The sequence below is a fragment of the Leptosomus discolor genome, chromosome 1, assembly GCF_034619465.1.
Source record: "Leptosomus discolor isolate bLepDis1 chromosome 1, bLepDis1.hap2, whole genome shotgun sequence".
Taxonomy (NCBI): domain Eukaryota; kingdom Metazoa; phylum Chordata; class Aves; order Leptosomiformes; family Leptosomidae; genus Leptosomus; species Leptosomus discolor.
The window spans coordinates 217,195,172-217,212,275 of NC_141391.1; positions in this window are offsets into that span (position 1 = coordinate 217,195,172).

Sequence of the window (17,104 nt, forward strand, 5' to 3'; positions counted from 1 at the left end):
CTTTTTTTGGTCAAGAGGAAAAGCTGCTCCAGTGATTTTAGGGCTGGGTTTATCAAACGAGAACGTTTATCTCGAAGTGGGAGTGATAAGAGCCATCCTGGGAACTGTAAATCCTCAAGGCACAACTGGTCTGAATGAGACCTCATGTAGCATCTTTATTCGAGCTCTTCTTTACCTTCAGAGACGTTGTCCAGGCTCTCAGCCCCATGAGGGCACTGCTGTGTCTGCGCTGGCCCCGTTGCTGCTTTGTAGGCCTCTGGCTAGCAATGGACAAGGGCATGAGAAAAAAAGGGGCTGTTTTCCTTTCTGTAGGTTTTTCAAGGCAAGAGGTGGTTGGGGATCAGAAAACCCTGCTGAAGCTTTCCCAGCTTTTATCTGATGAATTATGTGTGGGTGCTGAGACATTTTGCTACATATTAAGCCTGAACTTTAGAAAATGGAAAGTCTTTCCTCTCCAGGAAGGTTGGCATTAAGGCAAGTGACGATTGCACATGAATGATCCTCTTTGTTTGCCTTCCCTTACTTTCATTTGATTGCTTTAATATATTGCTGATTGCTTGAGTAGCTGAGAAGCCTCTCTTGGAAATCTACCAAATATGCTTCAGCACAGTTTATTTTTATGATTTGCATTTGGCTTGGGTTTGGTATTTTTCCCCCCACCTTTTTTTTTTTTTTTTGACAAAGAACCAATTTCACTCTTCACCTCTGTCCTGTCCTTTTGGTGGAGGCTGGTTGGCTCTAGGGTTTGGTAACATCACACAGTGCTGTTCAGCTCCAGGTGTGCACATCACACCCGTCTGTGCTCGGTGACCATAACGTGAAACCACCGTGTGGCCTGAGACCAGTTCCTTGGGGAAAGGTGGCCCATGGCATGAACAGGTTATGGACTAAGCAGGCCTTGTCTCAGCAGCTGAGCTGGAGGTGCTGGACACCTTCTCATTTTTCAGGGGGCTCCTCTTTTTGGATTAGGACAGAGGACCTGAATGTGGACGTGATACAGGTGCCTGCGGAGATCCCTGAGCTCGTGCTGAGCAAATTAGGCTTGAGCATGGGTAAACTCAGTTGCTTTGGTGCGGTGCTGTGCTGGGGTTATTAACTCAGCAGCGCTGCTCTGCCACCTCAGCTAGCACCTGTACGTACCACGTAGGTCAATCAGGTGTTAGAGGTTTGGGAGCTCCTTCCTTACCTTTGCCACGCTTCAGCACAAGAAAGGTTACAGGTGCAAGCCCCAACACACTAGTTGAAGCCAGCGTAAGGCATGGGAGCGTTATGGGTCTGCTCCTGTGTTGAGTGCAGACTTGTATATCCAAAGCGCGTAACTAGGTCTCTTTGGAGGTGTCGTAATTAAATATGAGTTTAGAAAATGGGAATTTGTCTGCCCAACACTTAATCGTCATCCTCCTTGATCCCTGCTGTCATAGCCTGGTGGGTTATTTAGGCTGAGGGATCTCTGACTGCCTGAAGGAATGTCTGTCCAATCAAGTTGGTCTGGACACATAGGACAGCCAGCCTTATCGCCACCATGACTCTTGTTGCAGGTTGTAGATGAGACTGGCCTCCATCGTGCTGCAAACTGCCCTGTCCCCAATGATCCTGGAGACAACAAATGGCAAGAAGCCAAATATGCCCAGGAGAAACCCCGATGGACCTGGATTAAAACCACAACTTGATGGCCTGCCATCACTTCTGGCAACTCCAAGTGGCAATTGGAGCCCTGCTCCTGCTGGAAATGCATTTGAGCTCGGTGGCAAAAACATCTCCTGATTGCCCCACTCCAAGATTGTGAATAGATTTAATTGCTGAATGCAGGTACAATTGCAATTAAGCCTATTCAGTCCGATAATGAGGCATTCAGGGATTTAGGAGTTTTATATCGTTCAATTAGATTCAGTTGTTAAGCCTGAGCCTCGTGGAGTGCTCCTCTGAAGTCTGCAATCTGCAGGCGATCCTACTGCTTAAAACTACGGTGCAATCCTGGGGAGCTTTGGGTGATGTTTTTGGGGAGGAGTGGTCTGAGTGGGGGAAAAAAAAAAAAAAAGTGTGTATATATGGACATGAAGCAGTTAATTCCTGGGATGTTTTGCTGAAGTGGGGAAACATCAGCCTAAGTGTTTTCCCTTTGGGCTGGTGTGGAGGGATGTGAAGAGCTGCACTGCACCGATCCTTACTTTTAAACCTGTGCCTAAACACCTGGAAGAAGGGGCTGATGAATAGTTTGAATGTCTTTTAGCAGCCACTTGAGACTACTCTTTTATTTATTAATGGGGCTGTGATGGTCCCATAAGCAGTAATAAAACGTGGATTGTACGTCCTGGTTGCCCCCCCCCCCCCCCCATCCCCATCCCCTTTGGCTTCACCTGGACCTCCAGGGTCAGGATGGGGCTGGAATTCCCTTGCACTTGGCATCTCAAGCCAGTGTGTTCCTGTTCACCCTGGGGGCTCCTGCCTTCCACTCTTCCTTTCTGTCTTTGACCTTTTTGGCCTGTTTATTTCTAGGCCAGAGGATCGATAGCTGCAGGGACAGATGGGACCTACCACAGTGGGACCTGCTCTTCCTCAGGTCTGGAGTTCCCAGGACCCCAGGCACTGCAAAATAACCAGTAGTGTGGGGAGAAGCCCCAGGTGATCCCCTACTTTGAGCAGCAAAACTGCTTGTTGTTTGGGATGTGGGGTCCCCGGTTCTTCCTCTGAGTCTTCTTCTGAGCTGAAATCTCCTCTATTTGTGTGGTGTAAGCTCCAGGGGTGGCTGGAGAGGGGTTTCATCCTGCTGCTGGGCTGGCGTGGGGTGCAGCTCCTCTGGCTTTGACAGGTCGAGGAGGTGATTGGAGCTGGGGGTCCCTGGGCTCCCATGAGGGTGACATGTCAGATGTGCTCCTGCAGCCCTGTTTGCGGCTGATCTCCCTCCCAGTAGCAAGGGGTCTCATCCTCCAGTGTCTCACCTATTCCCAGCCCTGCAAAAAGAGTCTACCCATCTCCACCCGGAGCTTCATGGTCACCCCACTGTCCCCACACCAAGGAGGCAAGTGTGGCACTTGTGTCCTTTTTTGGGGTCATTTCCCAGATGTTTGAACCCGGGGACTGGACACCGAAGACACCTGCGTTCCCTTCACTGTCCTGTGCCTCGGTTTCTTGCTGCCTTTTAATATCGATACCAACATCCTCCATCTATGAGACCACCTCTTAGAAAGCTCTCTGCTCTTGTGAGGTGAAACAAATACAGTGCAATCACAATTTCGTTTGAGGTATCCTGACTCACGCCCCTCCATACCCTTCCAGCACCCATGCAGCGATGTCTGACCCCTGTATTTGAACCATAAATTAGATTTGCACCCTACTTCTGGTGTTTCCCATCCTCTCCAGGTGCTGATAACCAACCTGGACTCTTTGGCCCCCTGGAAACAGAGACTTTCTCTCCCCCTCCCAACCTTTTCCCCAAGCCGGCCCCTTCCTTTGCAAACATCCCAGTTATTTTGTTCTTATTTTGTGCCCACGAGGTAAAGATTTTTTTTTTTTCCCTCTCCTCTTTCTCCCCCCCTCTTCACTCCTGCATTCCTGCCAAAAGCGTGCGGGGTGGCATCCCCTGTCCCAGCCTCCCCTCCGCCTCCTTGGTCCCAGCTGCCGGCCCACAGAGAAGGAGTCGGAGGTGGAGGCGGGGAGGGGGGGGATGCCCAGAGCAGCCCCTCCTCCTGCCTCATAACTTCTTCTTCCAAGCGTGCAGGGAGTTTCACTGCAGCCCGGCCGACACGGACGCCCGTTTCTGGGGCTGCCGGACCCTCTCGCCCACGGGGAGAAGCCAACGTGCGGCAGCTTTGCCCAGGTAAGCAGCACCGGCCGCCTGTCGCTAGCTGTCCGTCTGTCCAGGTGTTGGGTTTTGTGTGCTCCGTGGTGTTTTTTCCACTCTCCCCATTCTCGGGTTGCAGTTAAATGAACCGTGAAAGGCGTGAAAGCGGGCCGGGGGCGATGGGGAGGATGAGGAGGCGGCGGTCCCCAGCACTGCAAACTGACCCCCAGCTTCCCAGTGCCTCGTACAAGCAAACCCCTTGCTGCTGTCTCAGAAGCGCCCGAGATACCCAAAAGCGATCTGAAATGGGAATTTTGGGGGGGCTTTGCACTTCCCATGATGGGAAGTGGCTCAGGGGCATCGGCTGGTCTCGGAGGCAGGGAGAGGTTGTGAAGAAATGCTGTCGTGTGCAGCACATGGTGGGTTGTTTTGGGGGTGTTTTGAGGCTTTCTGGGAGGAAACGAGTCCCTATTAACTCCTTTGATGGACCCAGGAGGTCTGAGCATTGCTGTGGGCAGAATCTGGCCCCAGTAAACTTCCCACCAGTGGAATAAGGAGCTGTGTTTTTCTTCTGATCTTGTTCAGTTGGATTGTGTGAGGTAAAATAGCAAGTGCTGAAAGCAAGTCCTGGATCAAAGCTATAACTACAACGGAGCAGAGCCCACCGGGACTGGTTATAACTCCAGACAAAATGGATATTTCAGCAGGTTACGGGAGAAGCAGCAGAAAGGGTTGGTCTGGGGCCATTCCTGGCTGGGGAAGTTGGATGATTTCAAGGGGAGAAGTCAGATACTTCAGGGTGGGACTCTGCTTTCCTGCAGATGGGCCAGACTGGGTCTGCAAAGGCTGTAGCATTGCAGTGAACGCAGTGACCGCTCAGGAGCAAACTGACCCAGCTCCTTTCCCCACCCAGCAACAAGTCACACAACCCAGGTTTTCCTGCCTCAGTAGCACCCGCGGTTATGGTGACTGAGATCCTTCAGCATCAGTCCGCCCATTCCCACCTCCCCCTGTAGATGCCGAAACGATGTCTCGCAGGGAACAGCCGTGATTAACAATTGCGTTTGGCTGCTATCCATCGTAGGCCCAAAATAATGTAATTTCTGCTTGCAATCAAGAATTACAAGAAAGTGCCTTTCTTCCGGGGAGAGAAGAAAATTAGCCACCAGGCAGATGATTCATGGGGTTGTCTGAAAAGTCTTTGTGGCTCTAACAAAGAGGTCGGTTTGTAGGATGGAGTCTGCATCGCGTTATTGCCTGCATCAGGAGGAGCAGAAAGGGGACAGGTGATGCTGTTTGGGCTCCCCAGCGTTTCTGCAATGTGGCCCCATCTGCAGACATCTCCCCTCCAGTGTCCCAAGCGGCATCAGGCCGGGTTGTGCACAGGGAGGTGTATTGGATCAGGAGGTGCTTGAGGTTGTGTTTGAAGGGTTGGCACGTAAATATGGGGACATGTCCTCATCTGCAGGTCCTGGCACTGTCCTCAGCCTGGCTGAGGGTGTGAGGTTTATACAGTGCAGGACTGGGAATTGCTGGGGTGATATTTCCTCTCCGGGGGCTGTTTGGAAGGCAGCTGCTCAGGGGTTTCTCCCTGGAGCAGCTCAGTCAGCTCTCCCTGGTCTTAAATATTAGTGCACTGGGTCTCACGACTGAAAGAGGTTTTATGTGCATGAAAGCTCGTCCGCTTCTTCAGCCTAGCTTTCCCAAGCATGACTTGTCTCATGTTTCAGTTGTTCTCAGATCTTCCTGTCCCAAATAGTGCCTCCCTGCCAGATTTGTTCCTCTGACTCTGCTTGTTCCAGATAATGGGCAAGGGGAAGAGGAAAAATGCAGCAGGACATCTCCGACACCCTTGCCTGGCCACCTGGACCCCTTGCCCCAGGCAATGATGTAGGCACCATGTCCCCTTGCCTGTAGGGAAGGTCGCCCTGTCACCACCCAAGGCTTTGCACCCGTGGTGGGGAGCAGACCTGCAACCGCTGCCGGAGAGAGCCAGAGCTTCGGGGCCCTTTCAGTTCTGTGCTTTGGAAAAGAAAGGACTTTCCCTGGGGACACCATTTCGTAGCTGGCAGGGACCAGGGCTGCTCAAACAGGTCTGTGTGAACGGGAAAGCCCGTCAGGGGAGCGGGGGAAGGATGGATGAGAGTAGCTGCGGAGTGCGGCTGTTTGCCGGAATGAGTGATGTTTTGAGCTGGCTGCGGCACCTGGGAGGTGGTGCAGGTGGTGGTGAAGGGTGGGTGATGTGTTCATCTTGGGCCTCACCTTCGAATGGAAGGAAGGCAGTAAAGAAATTCATGTAAAAAACGAGAGTTTTGTGTTCAGATCCTCCCACAGACCCTCCTGGTTGGCTGCTGAGGGCTCCAGCTCAAGGACTGAGTGCCTGGGGGAAGATGCTCTTGCCCTGGCTGGGGAGTGGGTGCCTCTGGCTCAACCTCTCCAATTCACTGTCCATCAATCCTCCTTCCCCTGTGCCTTGAGGGAGTACAAACCCAGCAGCAACTTCTGGGACAGTGGGAGGAACAGAGAGAAATGTCCAAAATGGTTTTAGCTGCATCAACGGGAGCTTTGATGGGAGCATCTGCGCTGGCCGAGAGGAGCGAGCAGTGCAAGTGGGACAGAGTCACCAAGACATCCTGGTGGCAGGGGCCAAGCTGTGACCTTGTGCCACGGATAAGTGCTTTCTGGGAAGGTTTCACTGCTGCCATGGCCTGATCCCTCTTGTTTGTGTAGCTTGCCCATCAGCATATCCTCTTAGCGCCTCATCAACTGATTTTGTTTGTACAGTCAGTCCATAAAAGCCTAACCTGTCTAGATGGATATGGGGAGCCAGTTCTCTCTTTCTTAAGCATTAACACCAGTTTATGGTGGGTATAAAATACAGCTACACCAGACAGCAAGTTTGTAGAGAGGCAGAAATAAATGGCATATAGAAAAATGGCAAATTATGCCAGTGCTGTCTGTTGAGGGAGATGTCTGTCTGTCACAACGCACTCGCTTCAGTGCCCCAGCAACTCAGCCAGTGCTGCACATGAGACCTGGGAGACAAAAATAGTCCAAATCAAGATGCCTGTCTGGTTGCACCATCTCGGCAGCATGGAAATGCCAGGGAAGTATGGGAAAGTGCATTTGGGAAGCAAGAAACTGAAGCTGAGATTTATGGTGGCTCCATCCTTTTCAGGAAGGACTGTCAACACGAGAGGCAGTTGGTATTTGCATCATGACCATGTCAGGAGACTACAGGGGAGGTTCAGAGCCCATCCTCATCGTAGGAGGCTTTGTACAACCATAGCCCATAGGGATCATCTGTTACGGTGGGTTTGTGGTACTCCACTGAGGTTGACTCCTGACCAAGGCAGGGGGCATAGACTTCAGCTGTAGGTCCTGGGCAGGGAGTGGTGTCTGTGGGGTTGCATGGGGTTGGAAGAGTAGTTTGGCAGGGTCAGGCTGCCCACAGAGGGTCCTGAGCAGGAGATGTGGACGTGCAGGTCCCATGCACAAGCCCTTCTTGCCTTGCTTGCTCCTGCTGTGCTCAGCCGTGGTCCTTGTTCCTGCGAGAGCAGTGAAACGGCATCGGCCCAGAGGCAACAGGGATCTTCTTGGAGAATTTATCCTGCTGCAAACCCAAGAGGCTCCCAGGGGATGCTGGACCTCAGGCTGGGTTCTTTGTTTTCTTTGTCCCGGCTCTCAGTCCCCCTCAGTCATGCTGAGGAGCACTTTGCAATGTGAATAACCTGCTGGAAAAGATCCAACCAGAGCGCGAGTAACCTGAGAAATGCGGACCTGGCTGCCAGCCAAGCAGTCAATCCGTTGATCAATTGACTTCCCAACCCTTTTTTTTTTCCACCACACCACCCCCACCTTGTCTGTAGCATCCACCTGCCCACCTGGAAATATTGCCTTTGACTCCACGGGTACACAATCCCGCGGGGCAGACCTTTCACCTCCGTCATGGGAAGACAGATTTAACGAAGCATCGTCTCGTGAATGCTTCAGGGGGCAGTAGAGTGAGGGAACTGCTAACAGCCTTCAAACTGTGATACCTGTCCGGTGGGCAGCTCATGTGCTGAGGGATCCCCCACCCCCCTGCGCCTCGCAGCCAGAAGCAGGGCGGCTTTTTTCAAAGCTGAGCGTGAAACGGGACAGAGGCGGCAGGAAGAAGTTGAAGTGGGCTTCGAGGTGTTCCCTGTTTCTGGGAAGGTACCCAGTGGCTGTTTGACCGTTATTACTTGCCTCTCTTTTAGCTTTTTTCCCTTTCAAGTGTATTATTCATTTTTTAAGTAGGATTTGCATTGTGATGCTTCTCAGCTGGTGCCTGCCCAGGTGATGCTATCAAAGGCTGTATTAGGATCAGAAGCCCAGTGGGGAGGCCGCTGGGGTTGAAGCAGAGCCACTTGTTTCATGTAGACCTCCGATGAGCACTGATCTCCGGCAAAACTCTCCTTCAGAGTTACCCACCCCAAACCTTCACTGTGCTCTTGGCATTTCTTGCAAGAAGGAGGGATTGGGGGTGGGCAGCAAACCTTTGCTGTCTGCAAGTGCTGTGCAAGCAAAAACATCAACCTTTCCCAAACTGGGTCTCTTGGAGAGGAAGGAAGAGGCTGGCTGGAGACAATCTTCACAACCACCACCTGGCTGTACGTTTCTGCTTGGAAAGGTGTCTAAGTTTAGCTAAGAAGGTATTTTTACTATTGTTAATGTGAAAACCTGACGTGTGGGGTGTCACCATGGTGTGGAGGAAAGGAGAGGAGGGTCTAGCTTTCCAGGACTCATAAGGTCTTTTTCTGCTTTTCTCCTTGGTGCTTCTAAGCTGAAATGCTCTGTCCAATGTTCCCGGATGCTGCTTGGATAGTTTCTGCAGGAGGTGGAAGATGGCAAAACCAGCCCAAATTGCATATGACTTTGCAAGCTGTCCCATACCAGGGGAAGAGGGGTCACCTGCCAGTTATCTCCAGCTCCTTGTCACTTTTTCATCGGCCTTGCTACCCTCCCCCCCGCAGTGGGGAATAGCCAAAAACCCAAGGAGGTCTCTCCTCCATGAAGTTTTGCCCTTAACTGGCTGTTTCCATCAGATTGGAGCAAATCCTAACCTGTGCTTTGCTCCATGTTGTGTGACCCTGATGTGAACAACTGCAGGAGTTGTGGAGGAGGATATTGGAGCTCTGCTGGAGCCTGATGGATGAGGAGAGGATGAAGCAGAAACCTCCCCACATCCCATCTCTCACCCTGGAGGAGAGTCATAGCCAACCCTTGCCATGCTCTCAGGAGACCTATTGAGATGTGAATCCAGCTGGTTTTGTACATGGCCTCCATCTCCCCACCATGTTTCCTGGGGAAACAAGAACTATGGGGTCCAAACCTCAGGTTAGTGGGACTGGGAGACCAGCATCCCTTGTGGGTCATTGCCTTTGAACAAACCAGGCACGTTCAGTTTGGTGCCAAAGTGGAAAATAAGCTTCCTCCAAGCTCTCATTTGATCTTCTTCTATTGAGCAGCCTCACTAGATTTACCCCACCTTCTCTCCCTATCATCTCTGTTAAACATTACTACACTGTGCAACCCCTTTAAATCAGGAAATCAATGGTATTTATTAAAAAAAAAAAAAAAAAGACCCAGCAAAACACTTTCTCAAAGCTTTTGCTCCGAGAGAGGGAGGGGAGCCATTTACTAATTCTGCAAGGAGCAGCAGTTTCTCATGATTGCTGACGCTGCTGTTTAAACAAGCTCCGCGCTGCAGCATGTGAGTAAAAATGCTCCTTGGAAAACGTTTCCTTGCTTTAAAATCTGTCCGTTTCATGTCAGAATTGCCTGGAGCTGAGAGGGAGGTCTTTCAGGAGAACAAGGTGAATCAGTGCATCTTCAGAATCAGAGGGGAGCTGCAGCTCTGAGGACGCAGTGTTTGCTGGGCCTGTTGGCCACCAGAGCTGTCACCCCTTGCCTCCAACACCGTCTCTTGCACCACCACCACTGGCTTCTGCCACCCACATGAGGGACACCCCAACCCATGCTCCTCTGGGCTTCCTCCTGGCTCTTCTGACTTCCTTCTGGGCTGTTTATTTTGGGCGCACCTTGACCCAGGGTGGTGCTGGATCGGAATTCAAGCTTCAGTCTAAAAATGTGACTGAATGCAGGCACCTGGGGCGTCAGGGGATGGTTGTCATGTGGGCAAAACTTCATTTAGCCACTCATGGAGAGACCTGCAGCCAGAAGCCTAGGGGGGGTTGTGGTCATCTTTGCCATGCAGCTACCATCAGATCTTCTCCACCAAATCTGCATGATGGCTGAATGCCAGGGACCCAGCATAGCTCTTTGGGAAGCTCAGCTTCCTTCCCCACTTCTGCATGACCTACCAGCCCTGGGCGAGCTGGTGTCCTTTTCCAGGCTGTTGCCCAGATGTTGTGGCAGTAGAGCGTATGGGTGGGAAAAACGTGGGGGCTATGCAAAATGCTCTCCTGAGTGCACCAAGGATGCCTGTGTCCCTCTGTTAGCTGAAATGGAGTAGGTTCTTAGATCCAACCTGCATCACTGTATCATTCCAGGAGGGCTACTGAAGGTGTAGATACCAACATGTCCTAGAGATGGAGCTTAAATTACCCAGAGTGTTATCTCCATAGGGTCTGGAAAGCTTTGTGGCAGTTCTGAGCCTGGAGGGGGGTTTCTGGAGGATCCATCTGCCCCAGTCCCTCCTGTTGGCCACCAGAGTGAAGAGTCCAGCTGCAGTACTGTGCTCCATGATGCTAGCACCATCATGTGCCAGCAAGGGACTTCCTGGCTCTGAGCCCAAGCTTGCTGCTCTCCTGAGAGGTCCATGTTCATGCGGCATGTCCTGGTCGGGGATGCGAGGGTTCCCAGGGGACGGAGGTGCCTTGGGTGGGGAATGCCTGTATTGCTGCAGGGCTTGTAGGTTGCTTTTGGGGACAAATGAAAATCAGATCACTTCTTGGCAGCCCCTTCTACTAGATGATCTGATGTTCAGGGTCTCAGGAACCTGAGCCACCCAGAAGTGGCAGGGTTTATGCACCTTGCCGTGACTCCTTGTAGAGCCCACGTGGTGGGGTGAAGGTCCATGCTGCATCTGGCACCCAAGATCTCGGAACAGGAGAGTTGCATTGTTAGTTGAGGTGCGAATTAGCTGGGTAGGTCTCACGTTGAGACAAACAAGCCAAAGGCCCACTGACGTTCAGGCATCTGTTCGTATAAGAGTTGCATGAGATGGTGGCTTGCTTTCACAGGGTTATAAAGTTGTTTGTGAGTGCTGGGCTGAGTTGATTGGTTCCATAACGGGGATTTAGACCCCAAAGCGTCAGCAGGTGGGCAGGAAAGACAAAACACATTCACGCACCACCTAAGAGCCACCAAAATCTCTGCTGACCACAGGACTGCTGGTTGGAGCCCGGTTTGGATGCACTGACAATGGCCCAGTTGGGCTGCGCCGTCTTGTTGTTTTGATACCAGTTATTGGTATTTTTAAGAATTTAGGAAATCCCATTTTTCCTTTCCTAGTCACATGGCCAAAACTTCACTGTCACTGTAGTGAAAGGGATCTTCCAGAAGATGGAAAAATCCTATGAAGATGGCACGAAAGGGGTGCGAATGTCCACACGAGGGGAATGGCATGAAATGGGTGGATGTGGCCATTCCCAGCTCACCCCAGCTGAAGGACCTGAGTATGTTCAGCCAGTTAGTGCTCCTGATCCACATAATTAATTCTGAATGGTTTAGACTCGTTAGCGTAATCCTAGTTTAGCCTGAGCCAAGGTGACCAAGGGGCTTTCAAAAAAGACTGGGGACAATCACAGCCCCTGTGGACTTGATTTGAGCTCTGGTTTTCAGTACCGTTTTGCACCTCTGCTTGCAAAGGGAGCATCTCCTCCCTGCGGATCAGCCCCTCCGGCTGCTCCTGGAGACTCCCGTGCGTTTCAGGGGTGTGCCTCCAGGTACCAACAAGTCCATGCATTCATGCTTCTTTACAAAAACAGCTTAAAACCTGTATTCAAGGGATTTAGAGGGGAATCAATTACCATTAAAAATCTATTAACTCCATTAAAAAAGAAACTGTAAACTTTTGACTCCCTGAGGCTTATTTCTGTCAAGCGAGGAACAACCCGTCTTTAACCGGATTTTCCCTGCCACCCAAATCTACCATTTTCCTTGTGGTTTGAAAATGTCCTTAACTCCCCTGGAGCAAATGGTGCCTAATCACAGGAGAGGAGCTGTAGAAATGGCCCGACCAGGCTTTTCCATGTGAACAATTCAAAGCCAAAGAAGAGAACCGGCGTTTCCCCAGCAGCAAATGATGAACGCATTTGCTTGCAAAATGGACAGAACCTCTAACTGACACCAGCTATTGCATCTTCATCCTGTCTCCTGAGTTTTTGTTACGCTGGTGACAGTATGCTGCTTTGGGATGGGCTGTCGGTACCTTTTAGGAGCTGACAGTGGTTGTGAGCTTTGCTGTCCACCTCTGTGAGCCATCCTTCGCCTCCTTGCTGGTGTCTTAAGCCTCAAGCCCTTGTTTTTGTTTTTCACCATGCCTCCAAAATTCGATGGTTTGAATCTGTCCTTTGCTTTAGTCAGTGTAGTCTGTGCCTTGTTTTTCCCCATCCAAACATCATGCAAAATTACATGTAGATATGCTGGGATCTCGGTGACCTGTTGATGTTGGTGCCGCCAATCCCTGGACCATCTCCATACCCTTCTCCTGCCAGTCCCTCTGGTGCTTCCACATCCTGAAGTTCCCATTAATTCTCTGTTCAGGCCAATCTCTGTATGACAATTACAGCATGAACTCTTCGTGGGGCTCTGCCCGTAGGATTTTGTGATGTGCTTGGCAGTGCTCCATGAACAGGAGCCCTGGGGTGTTGGGCTGGGTCCGGTGACATCTAGTGAGATGAGATGAAGCTGAAGCTTTGGCTTCAGCTGGAGCATTCATAAGGAGGTGCCCTGTTTTCTGCTGGCTAATATAAGGTTGTGCTGAGCCTGCAGTCTTTCAGAGGGAGCTGCAAATAGGAAATCCTTCCTCTGTCCGGCTGGCTGCTTTCAGGAGACTTGTATGAAAACATTTGAGACCTGCTTCCCTCGGATTTAGCTGAAATTGTCAAGATTTTGTTAGGTTGTGAGGCGGAGGGTCTGTCTGCTTGTGTGCTCTGGCACAGTGGTGGGTGTTGGGACGTGGATCTGCATGGATCCCCTGGGAAGGCTCAGACACAGCTCTGTAATGTGGTTTTTGTGTCTATATTCAACAGGGACAGATACGTGGTGGATGGAGGTAGCAGCATCTGGCGTGGGTGATCCGGGGGCAGGAGATGTGTGAGATCCAGCTGGAGCCACAGGCAAATGGGAGGCAGGCATCAGCCAGATGAGACTGCAAGTCCACTGGGTCTCATCCCTTTTAGATGGACCTTGCTGTCCAACCAAGGGGTTATTTATTTATTCCAAAATTTGTTGGGGGAAAAAAAAAAAAAAAAGGAAGAAGCGTTTATTGCAAACATATACACAGGAAGAATAAATGGAGGGGAACAGCCCAGCCTCTGGCACTAGTATGTAAGACCTGGTTTTGTTCCTCTCTTACCCTCTTGCATCTTGCCAGGCTTCCCACAGCTCTGTCATCTGACCCAGGTGAGGTAAAGGGAGAACCTGGTCCATCAACTTTATGGGTTTGGAGGCAATTTGTTCAAGGAACTGTAAAACCCAGAGAAGTTGCCCCTATAAATTATTTACCGGGGACAGTAAAAGATCAAGGAAATTGCTGGGATTCCTTGCAAAACCCTGAAGTTTATGGGGTCATTTCCCTGCCCCTACCAGGTTTCTCTGAGGATCTCTGTAGCGGTTTTAGGAGTTCTTTGACAGGGGCTGATGGCAGCCAGTGTCTGCAAAGATCAGCTAAGACCTGCTGGATTGAAGTTCGCTGATCTGTAATGTATAAAATGAGCATCGTGGCGGCACCTAAGTGAACTGGTGACTCTGAACTGAGCTGCCCCAAGTTGGACAACGATGGTAGAGAAAATGTCAGTCCTCAATCAGCCTTGTTACTCAAAACATATCCCAAAAGTTGGAGCACATGGAAGGAGCAAGCCCAGATGTGATCTTGGCCCACTGGTGGACTGTAGATGGAGGGAGATGTTGGAGCAAGTGTCTGGAAGCTGCAGAGCAGCTCTTCACCCTGATATGCATGTCCCACACTGCCTTTTCTCACCTGGACCTGATGTTTCATACCCAGGTGAACCCTCAAATGCAGTGGGATTTTTGGAAGGAATCAGGAAGGGGGAAAACAAGAGAGAAAATGACTGATTTTCCTTTCAAAGTCAGAGAATAGCGCCCTTGAATTTGGGATCATCTGTCATCTGGATGTGCTGCAGTCATCCATCAAGGACCCACGCTGGCAGCACAGCAGCAGGATTTGGTTGGGTTTTCACCCCGAGTGAGCTTTCTCAGCTCACTGCTAGAAGGCAGAGCACAGATTTCACTAAAATTTTAAAAACAGATGTAATAAAAATTAGACATATTCAATATATTAAAAAAATTGAGCTCGTGGAAGTTCAGCATGCATGCACATGTGCGTATATGAATTCGTGTCTGCCAGGAAATCTGTTTAGTTTGTGGCATCCAGATTATAAAACCCTTTTGAATCCTTTTCCTCACCTTTGCAATGTGAACTCAAGGTGTGACTGTTCTGAGCTTGAGCCTTTTGATACCCACAGAGTCTTTACGTTTTGTGAATGTTAACATTTACTCACTGAAGGCCTGGGGCTCAACGTGCTTTTTCTTTGCCTCTGCAGATTCATCTAGGATTTATTCCTTATATTTCCCTATTGCTGTGTTAAAGTGCATTTTTTTACTGTATTTTTTCCATGCTGAAGCATTAAACAATAACAGAGCTGGGAAAAAAAAAAAAATTAGAAGAATCCAATGTTAATTTTTTATCTGCAAAAACATGCTTTGGCTTAGCTGCTCGAAGTGACTGCAGAAACTCAGACTTATTTTTTGTTGCTTAGACCTTTTGGGGTTTTTTCCTGCATATGTATGAACTTGGTGTGACAAATGCTGAAGATTCAGAGGTGCTTTTTTTTTCTGTCCTTTGTCCCTTGCTGGGTCTGTATCCCTCTCAAGGTATCACCACGGCAGTGCATACTTCTGCCCCGTGGGTCAGCGCTCTGGCCAGTGGTGCAAGGAAGCCAATGCTCTGGAGTAGACCTGCTGTAGGATGACGTTGGCATGTGCCTTGTCATATCACACAGGCATCTTAGAGGGCCTCTCTTCTTTAAGAATAAACGCATATTTCCTTGGAATTACAAAGAGGAATGGAGATGTCTGTTAGCATTTAAGCTTTTTCTGGGTGATTTTTTTTTTTCCCATGCATTTTGGGCTCGGTCTATCCCAAGGGGTCAAGCAGCAAGGAAATTTCATCCTTGATGTAGAGCGGGAATGGAGAGGATGAGGTGGGAGAGGATAAGATGTCGCATTTGGAAAGGCAGGAGGAATGATGAGTCCAACATCAAGCCTCATGTCTGAAGGCAGAAGATACTTACAAACCAGTTCTGAAGGTAATGAGGTTGGAGCTTATTAATTTACTGCCTATCTTCTCTTAATTAGGTGGCATGGATTGGTGACTGCCAGAGGCATTGAGGACCATGAGCACTGGTGGCCTCTAGGGATGGTGTGTGTGCTAGAGGACCTTGATGCCAGGCAGAACCCCATGGGGTGACACATGGCAGTGAACATGCTAACGCATTCCAGTTCCTTCTCCCCGGGTACAGCACCAGGGATGCACGAGGCACTTAGGAAAGTCAGCATTTTCGAGGATCATCTCTCTCAATGTGGCAGCTGGTATTTTTGGGGCAGGATTGGGTGAGCTGGTCGCAGTGCTGATTGCAGAAACTGGGGAGCCTTCCCCGTATAGACCAGTAAGACCGCCAGGACAGGCTTCAGTGCCAGATGTTGTGATGGACATGTGCTCTTGGAGGATCTACAAGAGCTATCTCAGGACATTGTATACTGGTGTTATTTTAGATATGGAAATTTTCAGAACAGTGCATTGTATTTACAAGTTAAATTACGCTTCACTTGGATTGTGTTTTGGGCAAGAGGAAGCATAGAATACCTCTGTGATGGGAGGAGAAGAAGAGAGGGTGGAAGGAGACATTTTTTCAAAAACATTGAAATAAGTGTCTCTGCAGGAACATTCCTGGAGGGACATATGTTTTTAATAATATCAAGAGAGCTCAGAAACCCAGTCAAAGGTTTTGCTGCCTTGCTGCTCCGTGAAGGGTTGGTTATGGTCCAGGACAGACCCTACCCTATGGAGCTAAGGATTTAATGGGAAGGGAAAAGGGGATGCTCCCAGGCTGGCACTGCAAGAAGGGTGCTGGGATGTGAAGGCGACGGGGTGATCTTGCCAAAGCTCATAACACAAGTCTTGCAAAAGAGGTGGGGGTAAAACCTAATTGTCTCGGGTCTGCACTTCTCCATTACTTGATTTTCTAGAAACTTGTTTACTCCTGTTGTTAAAAAGCCTGCAGTGGCTTGGTTTGGTTTTGTGATTCTGCTTTGAAGCCATCTCCACAGCAACTGATGGCAGCGCTGCACAGAGGTTTTGATGGGAGTTAAGAAGGAAGGACACAGCACAGGTTAGCTGCTGCACAGCAGAGATTACCTTGATTACCTGCAAGGAAACCCAGCAGCTGGGAGAAAAGAGAGGGAAAGTAAGAAACAGAAAGAACGTTAGGGCAACTCAAGTCCTGAGGGTCTCAGAGATGGGTGTAGCTACGTGGTGGGCAAGGCAACCACAGCGCTGGTGCCCTTGCAGTCTAGACACACACCAGGCTGCTCCAGGCACTTGACCTTCATCTTGCTTGTCTGGGGATTCGTTTAGGTGGGGCTATTCCACGCTCTGCATAGGAACTCAGCCTTGTTTTCTAAAAGGGACACGATCTGTATAATGCAGTGTGATTTTGAGGTCGCATGTTGTTAACTGAAAGGGCCAATCCAGCCCTGGCAAAGAGCTAGGTGGGATTAAGTCCTCAAGCTCATCTTTTCCCCCCGTCTGTAATTTCTACTCTGGAAGTAGCCCACGTCTCCCTGTGAAATCTTCTCAGCCCAAGACGAGCAGGTGAAGCTCAGAACAGGACAAGGACTTTTTTATGGCCCACTGAAAAAGAATAAAACCCCTTCTGGCAAGGCCACTTCTGCTGCAGTTGTTGCTTCATAGAGAGACGTCTCTGCTCTGCAAAGGGAGACTTGTGTAGCAATTTTGGGGTAAACTGTCCATAGGCAGAGCTTTCAGCCCCCTTTGGCTGCTCCACAATGGTGGGCTGGATCTCCAAGGGT